Below are 12,109 nucleotides of genomic sequence, written 5' to 3'. Positions count from 1 at the left end.
AGACTGTCATATATATATATGTCAAACGATCTATGACAGCCTTCAATGTCACAGTTTTTCGGCTCAGTGTGAACACCTCGATAATTTTGTGTGACACTCGTTCCTTTTCTGTGACGTCTATGCCAAACGTCATATATTATTGTTTATGTGTCTAAGGCATAAAGCCCACCAAAAAAGCGTTCGGTGCGCTCACTAGTGAGTAGGCCTCCTCCCACCCGCGCATTACCCTTCACCTATGTAATAAGGGGCCCAAGAAGCACAAAATAATTATTATTATCAGCGTGCCTCATAACAAAGCAATAAAAATATTATATTATTTCTCGGAGCTTGTAATTACGCAATAACTAAACAATGATTTCTCTGTTATTAAATAATGACTTCTCGCCCGTCTATCGACGACGCTTCCAGAGCGTGATTTTGCTCGCCGTGTTCAATGAATGAACTACGTTGTATTTTCGTTAATTTGTCCGGCTGAAAAGCCACACAACGGTGACTCATGGGGCAGGCGGGCACAATGCGTCGTCAAATCCAGTGTGCTCTGGCGTATTTGATTACGTTGTATTTTCGATGATTCACATAGAAAATGCGCGAGCGCCCCGCAAGCCTGCTTTAGTGGACTTTATGCCATAGATCGCGCGGGAAGTGTTTTTTCTGTCTTTTATTTCACACGTCATCTTGACACTAGACACAGGTACACGGTAATAATTGTTATATAAACAGTAATGAAATGTATAAAACTGATAAATGAGTTCGCAAAATCGTGGTGGAATGGACGGATGACGCTGTTATTACTTTAATTAGAATCTTGGAAACTAGTCCACTATTGTGGGATTGCGCACAATCCGACCACGAAAACAGAGTTAAAATAAATGCTGCCTAGGTCGAAATAGTTCAGGATTGGAACCGCAATGTTATTGCCAATCGCTCACCGGCCGTTATTTTTCGCATACGGGTTTTTATAAGGCGCTCAACCTTTAATAATCATCCATCGAAATCTTCGTAGGTACGAAATTTATATACATGATAACTTCTTGTTTTCTTATTATATTATGGTACCTAGCATCCATGGGTTTCCTACATTCGCCGGCATTATAATACGATGTGGACAAGAACAAAATAGTAAATAAGTATAGGTAGTTTCAAATCTCACAGAGTACCTACAACCTAGCATGCCAATTGATATGCAACTGATGTATTTCAATCATATTTCGATTTTCATTCACAGATTGACGTTCACGAATACTCAAAGTATCTTTAATTTATTTTCTGTGTCTAATTTATGTCTAATTTTATTTCTGTGTCTAATAAATGTCTAATTTATTTTTCAAATACTTACCAACCATAATGTCTGTCAAGCGTCATGTTGATAGTATTTATCAGTGGCAAATATGTGACACAATAGATTTTACGACATAGTGTGTAAACGGATTGGCATATACGGGTGTCATAGAGTCTATGCCCACGCCTCTGTCATAGGTTTTTTTGACATATATTCGCATGTGTAAACGAAATGGCATAGGTATGATCATAGACACTTAAACGCTCATGACATATATACGCCCGATCGTCATAGAGTCTATTTTCAGCTTAAGGTTCAAATAGACTATGTGACGATTGGGCACATATGTGACAAGAGCGTTTTAGTGTCTATGATCATATCTATGCCATTCCGTTTACACATAAGCAGATATATATCAAAAAAATCTATGACAGAGGCGTGGGCATAGATTCTATGACACCCGTATGTGCCAATCCGTTTACACACGATGCCGTAAAATCTATTGTGTCACATATTTGCCACTGATAAATACTACCAACATGAAGTTTGACAAACTTTATGGTTTGTACGCCTTCGTAAACGTCAAACAGATAATAGAATAAAATTAAATAAATCAGTAGGCTTGGCTTGTTAATGAGATTTTAAATTTGTTTATCTATTTATTTAACTATTTGGTTCCTGTCCATATCATATTATAATGCCGGTGGATGGAGCTACTGCCGTGGCAACCGTGGCATATTTATTGTTGGTAGACAATATTTCGTACCTATGCTTGTCGCTGGAAGATTTCGATGCATTGTTGTTAAAGGTTGAGCCGATTATAAAAAAAGACACCCATATGCGAAAAATCGTCTATTCCGGGTGTGTGCCTCCGAATCCCTCGGCTAGCTCTGAGGGTGGGAGTGGAGGTTCATCGATGTAGGAGAGCAGGCAGTGGTCTCTTGGATTTGAGTATTCATGATGGGGCTTCAAATGAAACTCGTCGAAAATTAATAAAGTCCTTATATTGTCCACATTCACAATTGATTAAAAAGTTTTAGTTTAATTATAGTCAAAGGGTTGTTTATTGACACATAATCAATTATTATTTAGTTCACAATTTATCAAAGTTCACATAATTCAAACAAAGCTGTCACCGATATTATACAATTATTATTACAAAGCGCACGGAGCCGTCACGAAGAAGCTTTGGAAACCGATGGCCAATAAAATAAAAGTTCGAATAAAAAAATTTAGGGCCTCCGTTGAAGAGCCGCTGTTCAAAACTAAAACTTTCGCGTCTCCAAATGATTAAGTACTGAAGAGGTATTCCCATTTAGGTATTTATAATTATTCGAGTGAAATTTTTACAAGTCCCAGTTAGGTATTTAACCTCATGGGGTGACTTTGGGGTGGTAAATCTACTACGCACGGAGCCACTAGACTTGAAGATTATGATTTTGTATGGAAAATTTTTGAAATCAAAGACAGAAAAAACACTTCCCGCGCGATCTATGACACATAAACAATAATATATGACAACATGTTTGGCATAGATGTCACAGACATGGAACTAGTGTCACACAAAATTACCGAGGTGTTTACACTGAGCCGAAAATCTATGACATAGAAGGCCGTCATAGATCGTTTGACATATATGTGACAGTCTATGACATCGTATTTACACTCTGTGACACAGGACGCCAACATAAGAAACGGGTTTTTCGACATATATGTGACCGATCGTCATAATATAGTGTATTTGAAGCATTATGTACAGTATTTCGCAGACGCTCATTTAATTTTGGTTAAAAATTATTAATTTTAACAGATTCAGATTTTGTTAATTGTGGAGCTTTTGTAATAAATATGTTTTATTTAATTAAAACGATTAGTTGTAGGTACTAAATAATAATTTATACTAAACTATGGTTTAGAAATTTCGGGGAAAAAAACTTGGCAATACAAACAGAATTTTTTGAATTCGCATAGGTACCTACCTAAATGTCACACATTTTGGCTGGAAGACCTAAAAAGAGGTCTCTACTCTCATTCCAATTGGAATTATTTGAATTGGCCGGTAAGAATTTTGGTCAAACGAGCTAAAAAAGAAAGCTCCCGACTTTCATTTTCAGTTCATTATTGGTCATTCAACCTACATTACTTATATTTTTTTTGTCTGCGTACTATAATTTGGTGAAAAAATATGGCAACACTGCAGGAAACACATTAATGGTAGGTACCTACAAAACAGATTTAATGTAGGGTGAAGTAAGGTTATTTGGTGATAAATTTTAAAAAAGCTCAAATTAAGTACAATCTTATTTTTTTGTATAGAAAAATAAAAGACGTCGAAATATCAGGAAAATATATAATTATATCCTAACAATAAATAAATATTACACAAAAGCCAGGGAAATACACGATTTTTTATAGTTAAAGTAGTTAAGAACAGTATAAGTAATTTGGTGATAGCATAGGTAATTTGGTGATGTTGGGTATTTAATTTGGTGATATTGTCTGATTTTGAGTTTTTTGAAGATTTGACTACCTATCTACCTATTTATCATGCAGCATCATAATTTGCACAAAATCGCACATAAATACGTTGTCAATGGCACCAGTTTTACATTTTTCATGATATTTTTCCATACAAAAACAACATTCAATCCATTTTGCTCCATTTTCTTAGTGTCATGAGAATTTGTTTTCTCAGATATTCCACAAATTCATTCGTCGTCACTTTGTTGTGATTGGTTTTTTGAAGTCGCTTGCGGAGGAAGTGAAGAAACTCGAGATCATCCATGTTGTTTTACCACAACTACTCGTTCTTCTGCAGCTACGTCTGGTTGCTCCTCTCCAACTGGAGTTAGGCATTTTGCCGAAGAATATCTTTTCTTTTTCACAGGCACACGCACTGATAAAACTATATCTAGCTTAAAATTGACTCCACCACCACTAACTGGCTGAATCACTTTCTGAGCTTAACAAAGCATCGCGACCCACAGACTTGGATTTTTTATGAGCCATTTCCCTTATCTCCAAAACGGTCAATCTGAAGCCCAACACCTGCATATTATTTATATATGTGACCAATTTTTGCTCATTTTCTACTGTCAATGGAAAAGGCCTTCCTATTTTTGAAAAATTCTTCGTTGAATTTCTGTCTTCTCCCTCGTTCTTAGAAATAAGTTGTCAATTTTTGTCTTCCCTTACCAGGTCTGCCGCTATTTGTATACCAACAAATGAATACGTTCTGCAACATTTGTTGTCACCTTCACTTCTCTTTCCTCATTTAGGTGCAAACAAAAATGTGGTAGGTAATTTGGTGATAGTCTATATAACCAGGAATTAATTTTTAAAACATAATTAAACACCCGTAAGACAATATAAAATAATTTGTTGTAATTTTTTTCACTGGTTTATTCATTTTTAAAAACACCTAATAGTGGCCTAAAAATGAACTGTCGAAAAATGACAAATCTCCTAAAATTTCTATGATATTTGTAAGCCTGTAAAGTTTAAATTCACTAAGTAATAACAAAACCGTATTAATGGAAAAATATAATAGGCCATGCACTATGAAAAACCATTATAAAACATAAATAGTATAAATATTACCTTGATATAGCTTAAATGTTGGAAAAAGAAAGATTTTATTTGAAAAATGTGTCAATTCTCCGAAAAGTGTTCTATAAAAACACGTGTACGTCAACTTATAACTGATAACACTTTGAAAATAATGTTTCCAAGTCAAAGAATAGTATATACATCTATGACTTATTCTTGAAAGTTTTTGGACGCCAGGTTATTTGAATACACGTAATAATAGAAACTATCACCAAATTACCTTACCCTACATATGCGCTGCGAAACTTTACACTTCGATAATGAGACCCCCAGCAGTCATTTTTATTCTTGTTAGGTACCATAATGTCTTCACTTCCCTTTCACTGTTGCCACAATTCGAATTGGAGCTGAAATAACTAATTCTTAATAAATTCTCATCATTTTCTCCTTTACAACAGTGCAATGGGATTCACTTCCTTTTCCGCCACAAGATTAAAAACTCTAGGTACCTAGAGGTCTACATTGTTGATTTCAGTTGATCCACCGCTGGATGAAGGCATCCCCTAATCCCCATCCCACTTTTCAAATCAAATTTATTTATTTTACATTATTATAATGAACTAATAGGCCGTCGCTGCCACGTACATCCACCGAACTTTATGAGTTCATCCTTTATTGAAGGAGTACCACTGTATGAACATTGCTGAACGACATGTCTAATTCATTGCAATTTCATTTCTTGATTGTGCATCATTTTCCATTGGTTTCTTTTGGTCTTTCATTTATTAAGACATTAAGGATCCATATTTGACATGCATTCGTGACCACTGGTAGCACACATTCATTTAGCCTTAAGACAAAACGAGATGATTTTAAGAGAAATAAATGCTGATATAACAAACCTACTACCTACCTAAGAAATAGTATGAATGTTTAATTCGTTGTAGATTGTTGTAGATCGTTCATAGTTGTAGATACTATCAAAAAAATGGTCAAAAGTTGCACTCTGTTTTGAGTCATCAATGTAATCGTATTTTATATCCAATACTATAATATCTCTATGGAGTCAGGATGGGATCCTCAAATGACACACATGTTCCACGTAAACAAAGACATTGTGAATGTCTGACTATATTGCAGTACACACTACTGACTTGTTCAACAATTAAGTCATGTGAAGGCTCGATCCAATACACCTTTTTGAAATAATTAAGATATAATATATATCAATCGATTCGTTATTAAAATCTCTACATGAAAATTATATCGCCTCTTTCAAAGTCCACTACGATCGACTGTCATTTATGAAACAAAATCAATGTGTCCATCAATTCCCGCTATAACACTGTGTTACATTCGAACAGGGAGGTGCTACGAGGGTGGGTCAATAATTCCTTAGAAAAAAGCATTAAAACAGTTTTTATTTTTGTATTTTTTTTTTATTTCTCAACATAATCTCCTTGGAGCTCAATACACTTGGTTAGACGTTTCTCAATTTTTTTTAAACCGTCAGAAAAATAAGTTTTCGGAAGGTCCTCAAAATAAGCATTTGTCCGATCGATGACTTCTTCATTTAAAAAAAAACGTTGTCCACTTAGCCATTTTTTTAAGTTTGGGAAAAGGAAAAAGTCACTGGGGGCTAAATCTGGCGAATACGGTGGGTGGTCGACCAATTCGAACTTCAATTCTTCAATTTTAGCCATTGATCGTAAACATGTGTGAACACGGGCATTGTCCTGATGAAAGAGGATTTTTTTCCGGTTTAAATGTGGCCGTTTTTCTTCAATTTTGTTTTTTAGCTGGTCCAATAAAGATGCATAATAATCCCCTGTTATTGTTTTTCCTTTTTCCAAATAGTCAACGAAAATAATTCCACGTGCATCCCAAAATACAGTAGCCATAACCTTACCAGCTGATTTTACGGTTTTCGCCTTCTTTGGACATGGTTCGCCTTTCGCAATCCACTGCTTTGACTGTTCTTTCGTCTCGGGAGTATAGTGGTGTATCCATGTTTCATCTACAGTCACAAAGCGACGAAAAAATTCATCCGGATTGCGTTGCATGAGCGACAACAAGGCTTTAGAGGCCACCACCCTATTGCGTTTATTGTCGACTGTGAGCAAACGCGGCAGCCATCTTCCAGAAATTTTTTTCATGCCCAATTTGTCATGTAAAATAGAAATGACGCTACCTTTTGAGATCCCTGTAACCTCAATTATCTCACTCAACTTTAATCTTCGGTCACTTAACACCATATCGTGGATTTTATTGATCATTTCTGGTGTAGTCACCTCTACAGGACGTCCTGAGCGTGGTTCATCCTTTGTTGATGTACGACCACGTTTAAATTCATTTAACCAGTTATAAATAGTTGCAAGTGAAGGAGCAGATATGCCGTGAACTAAATCCAACTCATTTTTTATTTCCTTTGCTGTTAACCCTTTTATATTAAAATGTTTAATAACAGCTCTAAACTCAATTTTCTCCATTTTCCACAAGCAAATTTTTTTTTTAAATGTACGAGAAACACACAACAACCCGACCAATCTGATTGAAACTTCGCAGCATACTGAATCGGTAGTGCCGCTGCATGAAAACAAACCGCTTACAGTACTAGTCGCGCCACCTGTCGGCTTTTCTAAGGACTTATTGACCCACCCTCGTATATTATAACCAGACGTATAACACATTGATCCCAACCGGGGTTCTGCGAGCATTCATAACAACTTGTAAAAAAAGTAAACTCTAAAACAGTTCAATTAAACAAAATGTTTAACTTGACCTATTTTTAAGCAACGTACCATTTTGAAAGTATAGCTTGGTCAAATATTGTGTTTTAAATATTATTGCAGTAGCGGAAGTTTTACTTTTACATATAGCTGGTAGCAGCAAGGAATGAAGAAAATCAGATTTCAGTAATGAGTGTCACCGACTATTCTACTACATAATACTCATTGTATGTCTATCAAAGCATTCAAAACTTGGACGTTAACGTTACAGTGACACAGGATAGATTCTACACTATTTATTGATTTGTCACATGTGTGTTATATTGCCCTGCCCATTAATTTTGGACATATATATAGTAAGTTTAGTTTACTTAGTTTATATAACTTGTATTTCAGAATTCTCGCCTGCAGCGCCAATACACTGTATGCATTTAAAGATACAGTAGGCGCTCAGTAATCCGGCGTTCACCAATCCGGCACATCCAATAGTCCGGGACTTTGCAACTCAGCTCTCCTGCTCTATAATCCGGCAGGTTTCACATTAAACTGCCGGATTACAGAGCGGAGAGCCGTTCGCTCGGCAGTTCGGTGCTCGATCTTGAATTATTTCCTATAGAAATCCAATAATCCGGCATAAGTGAAAAAATATGGGTGCCGGATTACCGAGCGCCTACTGTATATTATATTGATATATAAAAATTTGGTAGAAGTCAGTTTACAGAAAGCCAGGCGGGAAACGCACCAATTTGCATAGTCGATTTTGACAAAATTCAAGAATGAAATCCTAACCAAATCTAACGAATAATCCAGTATATCGGCTATTTTCAAAATTTGTTTGCCGCTGGCTTCATGTAAGCCTACAAGAACCCAAAATTTCAACGATGATAACCATGAAAAATAATAAAATGTATATGTATTGTAGTGTATTTACTCAAGTTTTGACACGAGATTACTAATAATTTATGCATAATTTTTATCACCCGTCTGAGTCTCGTCCTCAGCGACGTCTCATGGGAGTAGGCAGGACATGCATTGCATAGGGGCGTCACATTATAAAGGGTGGCAAATGCATATGTACAAATTTCCGGACACAAATATAAACAGCCACTCCAGCATCATTATTAAGTTGAAAAATTGTGTAAAGCCGCACTCGAGTAAGTAACTACAATAAACATAAAAAATGATCGCCATTGCTAGACCAGCAAAATCGGAGTGGCAAGTGAGCAATCTTAATATTTGTGGAGTTTACCAACTTAACCATGCCTGATGCGGTTGCAAAATAATATCAATTTTCATAACAGAACTAATGTATATAAGACCCAATTCTTTGGTTTTTCAGCACTGAGGGCGGGGAAGGGTCAGCTATGGTGACAGAATCCAAAGAGATGTCTTGGCTGTGTGGAGTCTCGCACTCTCTGGTGGCATCCGGAACACATATCGAAGATGACAGTCTAAGAACTTGAAATCCGCATAGGCATAGCAGGCTGCTGTTGAGTCGTAAGGTCTACCAACATATTCTCTGAGACATGGCATCTCGGGACCAAATGGATGAACTTTTGAGAAACTATTATCTCCACTGAATCTTGGAATATACTTACCAAATAATAAAATCATTATTTTTAAATAATTATAATACTTAAAAGTTATTAATAATTATTGTGAATATTGGATTCCGACATCTTTAGAAGATTATTTTCATTAAAACACATATGAGTATGAAAACATATTTTTATTATGTCACATTTTATTATTACCTTTACAAATGAAGTCAGTCATAAAATAAAAAAGCACTTCCAATGTTTTCATGTGTGTTATGTGTAAATTTTTGTTTTAATAGTGTATTAGATTTCCGCAAAACTAAAATCCAATAAATAATAAGACATACTAGTACAGTGAGTTCTCAATTTACGACCACGTTGACTTATAACTATTCGCACGTACGACGAACATTTGATGCAATCGATTGCGATTTACTTTGTTTTTACATAATTGATTTGTGATTTTTTTACTCTCAGAAATAGCTAATAAGAGTAATAAAAATAAGAAGATGGACTTAGGGATGAAAATAAAAATAATAAAACATCATGAGGGCGGGAAAACAATGTCAGGCTTGTTACGGGAACTTAAATCATCCCTAAAATTTGAAGAAGGAAAGTGACAACTGTAACAAAATTTTAATGCAAGCTCCAGCTGGTTTGAAATATTTTTAAAGCTATCGATATATTCAAATAATACCTACGTGCATGCTCGGCTTTAAACCGTGTAAAAATCGTGTAACCCTTTTGTTGGGTGGAAACACAGAAAAAAATAATAAATTTAACGCAAGGTTTTGAATGTGCGAATGTTCTACGAAAATGAACCACGCATTATAGTGTTGCAACCAATATTGAGTGAGCGTCAATGCATAAAACGAGAGCAGTGTTGTCAGAAAGAAATGCAAGCGTATTCTTCAAACGTGTATAAGTTTCTCCCATATTTTTTCACAGTCGAGATCGGTTGCCTATTTCTCCACCCGTTAGATATTTCAGTTCCCATTATTTCTGAGTTTCCTGGGTGGAAATGTCACTGGTTATAAACTGAAGCCATTTTTGATTTATCATTCTAAAAATCCCAAGAGCCTTCAAAGGAATCGATAAGTCTACTTTACCGCTACATTATCGTTGGAATAAAAAGGCATAATGCCCCTTTCAAGACTGGTTTGAGAACTGTTTCATTCCAGAAGTGAAGAAATATTGTGATGAAAAAGGCATAGCATTTAAAATTTTAGCTATGAAAAAACTAGATAAACTTGAATAACCCAAAAAAATTGTGCTGAAGACAGAAGGCATGGCTGCCGTTTTTAGACAAATCAATGATGCAATTCAAAAATTTGACAATATGGACTCCGATAGAAACTGCAAAGATACACCGCCATATTCAGCAAGCACTTGCTTGTTATATTGAAATTCGACTTACGACCATTTCAATTTAAGACCCAGGTGGCGGATCTGAACCCCGTCGTATCTCGAGAACTCACTATACAAGAAAATGTCTTCTTTTTGTCTTCATCATTATGTTTAGCAAACATAAGGTATCATGAATAAAAACAACATATTTATAACAGAATGGTGACAAAACAGAACAGTGATAAACAGAACTATGGAAATTAAGAACAGAGGAAAAAAGACACCACGCAACAGCTGTGCTCGTCACTTTTTCCTTTATTCTTGGGCCTAACAGTTCAGTTTATCTTCAACTTCTCAGAGTATTTCTGCATTCATAAATTGACGTGTTTAACTTAATCTAAATGGTGTAAAAATACAGAAACACGTGTCGGAGTAACTTTTCTGACTCTCTACACCGCACAATACACACTCCCCATATCGTCGGTGTTTTGTAAAAAGGGCGAATTAACCAAAATGCTATTTTACAGGAGGAGGATTTTTAACTTTTGACATTTATTTGTTTATTACCTGTGAACGATTATAAATATCTAACAAGTTTATAATAAAGCTTAGAAAGAATACTGTCAGTATAATAGGTATTATCATATAATATTTTAAAAGGCCTAATATGTCACATCTGCTTTTTATTTCGTAATTTTAATTAATTTAATTTTAGTCGATTATCGTTTTTAAGTGCTTTCCTGTGGAGATACAAATTCGCCGTTTTTACAGAACAAAGCTAGTGGGGTACATATTGTGTTTTCATTAAAATCTCGATTTCGCCAAAATGGTTGATTCGCCCTTTTTACAAAACACCGACGATATATAGGGCCGTCATGTCGAAAGAAAAATTATTGATACCTGATAGCAGTAGGTATTGTATCAAAAGAAAATTATCAATAATAAATACTATACAGTACTCTCTCAGTTAGTAATCCACCACCCCAAAAACCAGACAAGTGTCGAATTAGTGAAAGCGGCCACATAATCTTCAATCTTGCTTTTGTTCTTTATTATATCATTAACAGTTGAGCGACCAATATTGTATATTTTAACAACGTCAGTAAAAAAAGCACCGCTATCTATCTTTCGTAAAATTTCCAATTTTTGTTTTAAAGTTAACGTGTCATGTTTACGCTTTCGAACTTATTCAAACAAAGAACGTGGCAGAAGGAAACAAACAGAAACACATGCGTCAGTTGCTAGAATACACAGCAGACTAACCATAGATATTATACGTAAAGGACTAACTGAAAGAAAACTATAATATTATTGACTCAGGTTAAATTTAATGGTCAGCGGAATTGGGCTAGACGGCGGACAGCTCATAATATTGGCACGTGGCGGACTACTGAATTGACATACGAATACCGTCGGATTATTAAGCTTAATTTTGTGCTTTCAACTAGTAAAAATAACGGCGAATTATAGTAGTTGTCGGATAAACGAGCGGCGGATTACTGAGAGAGTACTGTATACTAAAAATATTTGAATGCATTATTATCATCAATCATCAATCAACATTTAAATATTTCAACTATAGAAAAGGTATCAAAAGATTTGATACTGACAAAGTATCGATACCGATATCATACCTAACCATAAATGCCTCCTACGGCTACAGCTGA

This window comes from Rhyacophila brunnea, unplaced genomic scaffold (genome assembly GCF_057557595.1).
Source record: "Rhyacophila brunnea isolate RB1 unplaced genomic scaffold, BYU_Rbru_1.0 scaffold_21, whole genome shotgun sequence".
Lineage (NCBI taxonomy): Eukaryota > Metazoa > Arthropoda > Insecta > Trichoptera > Rhyacophilidae > Rhyacophila > Rhyacophila brunnea.
Note: the sequence above shows the minus strand (reverse complement) of the source record.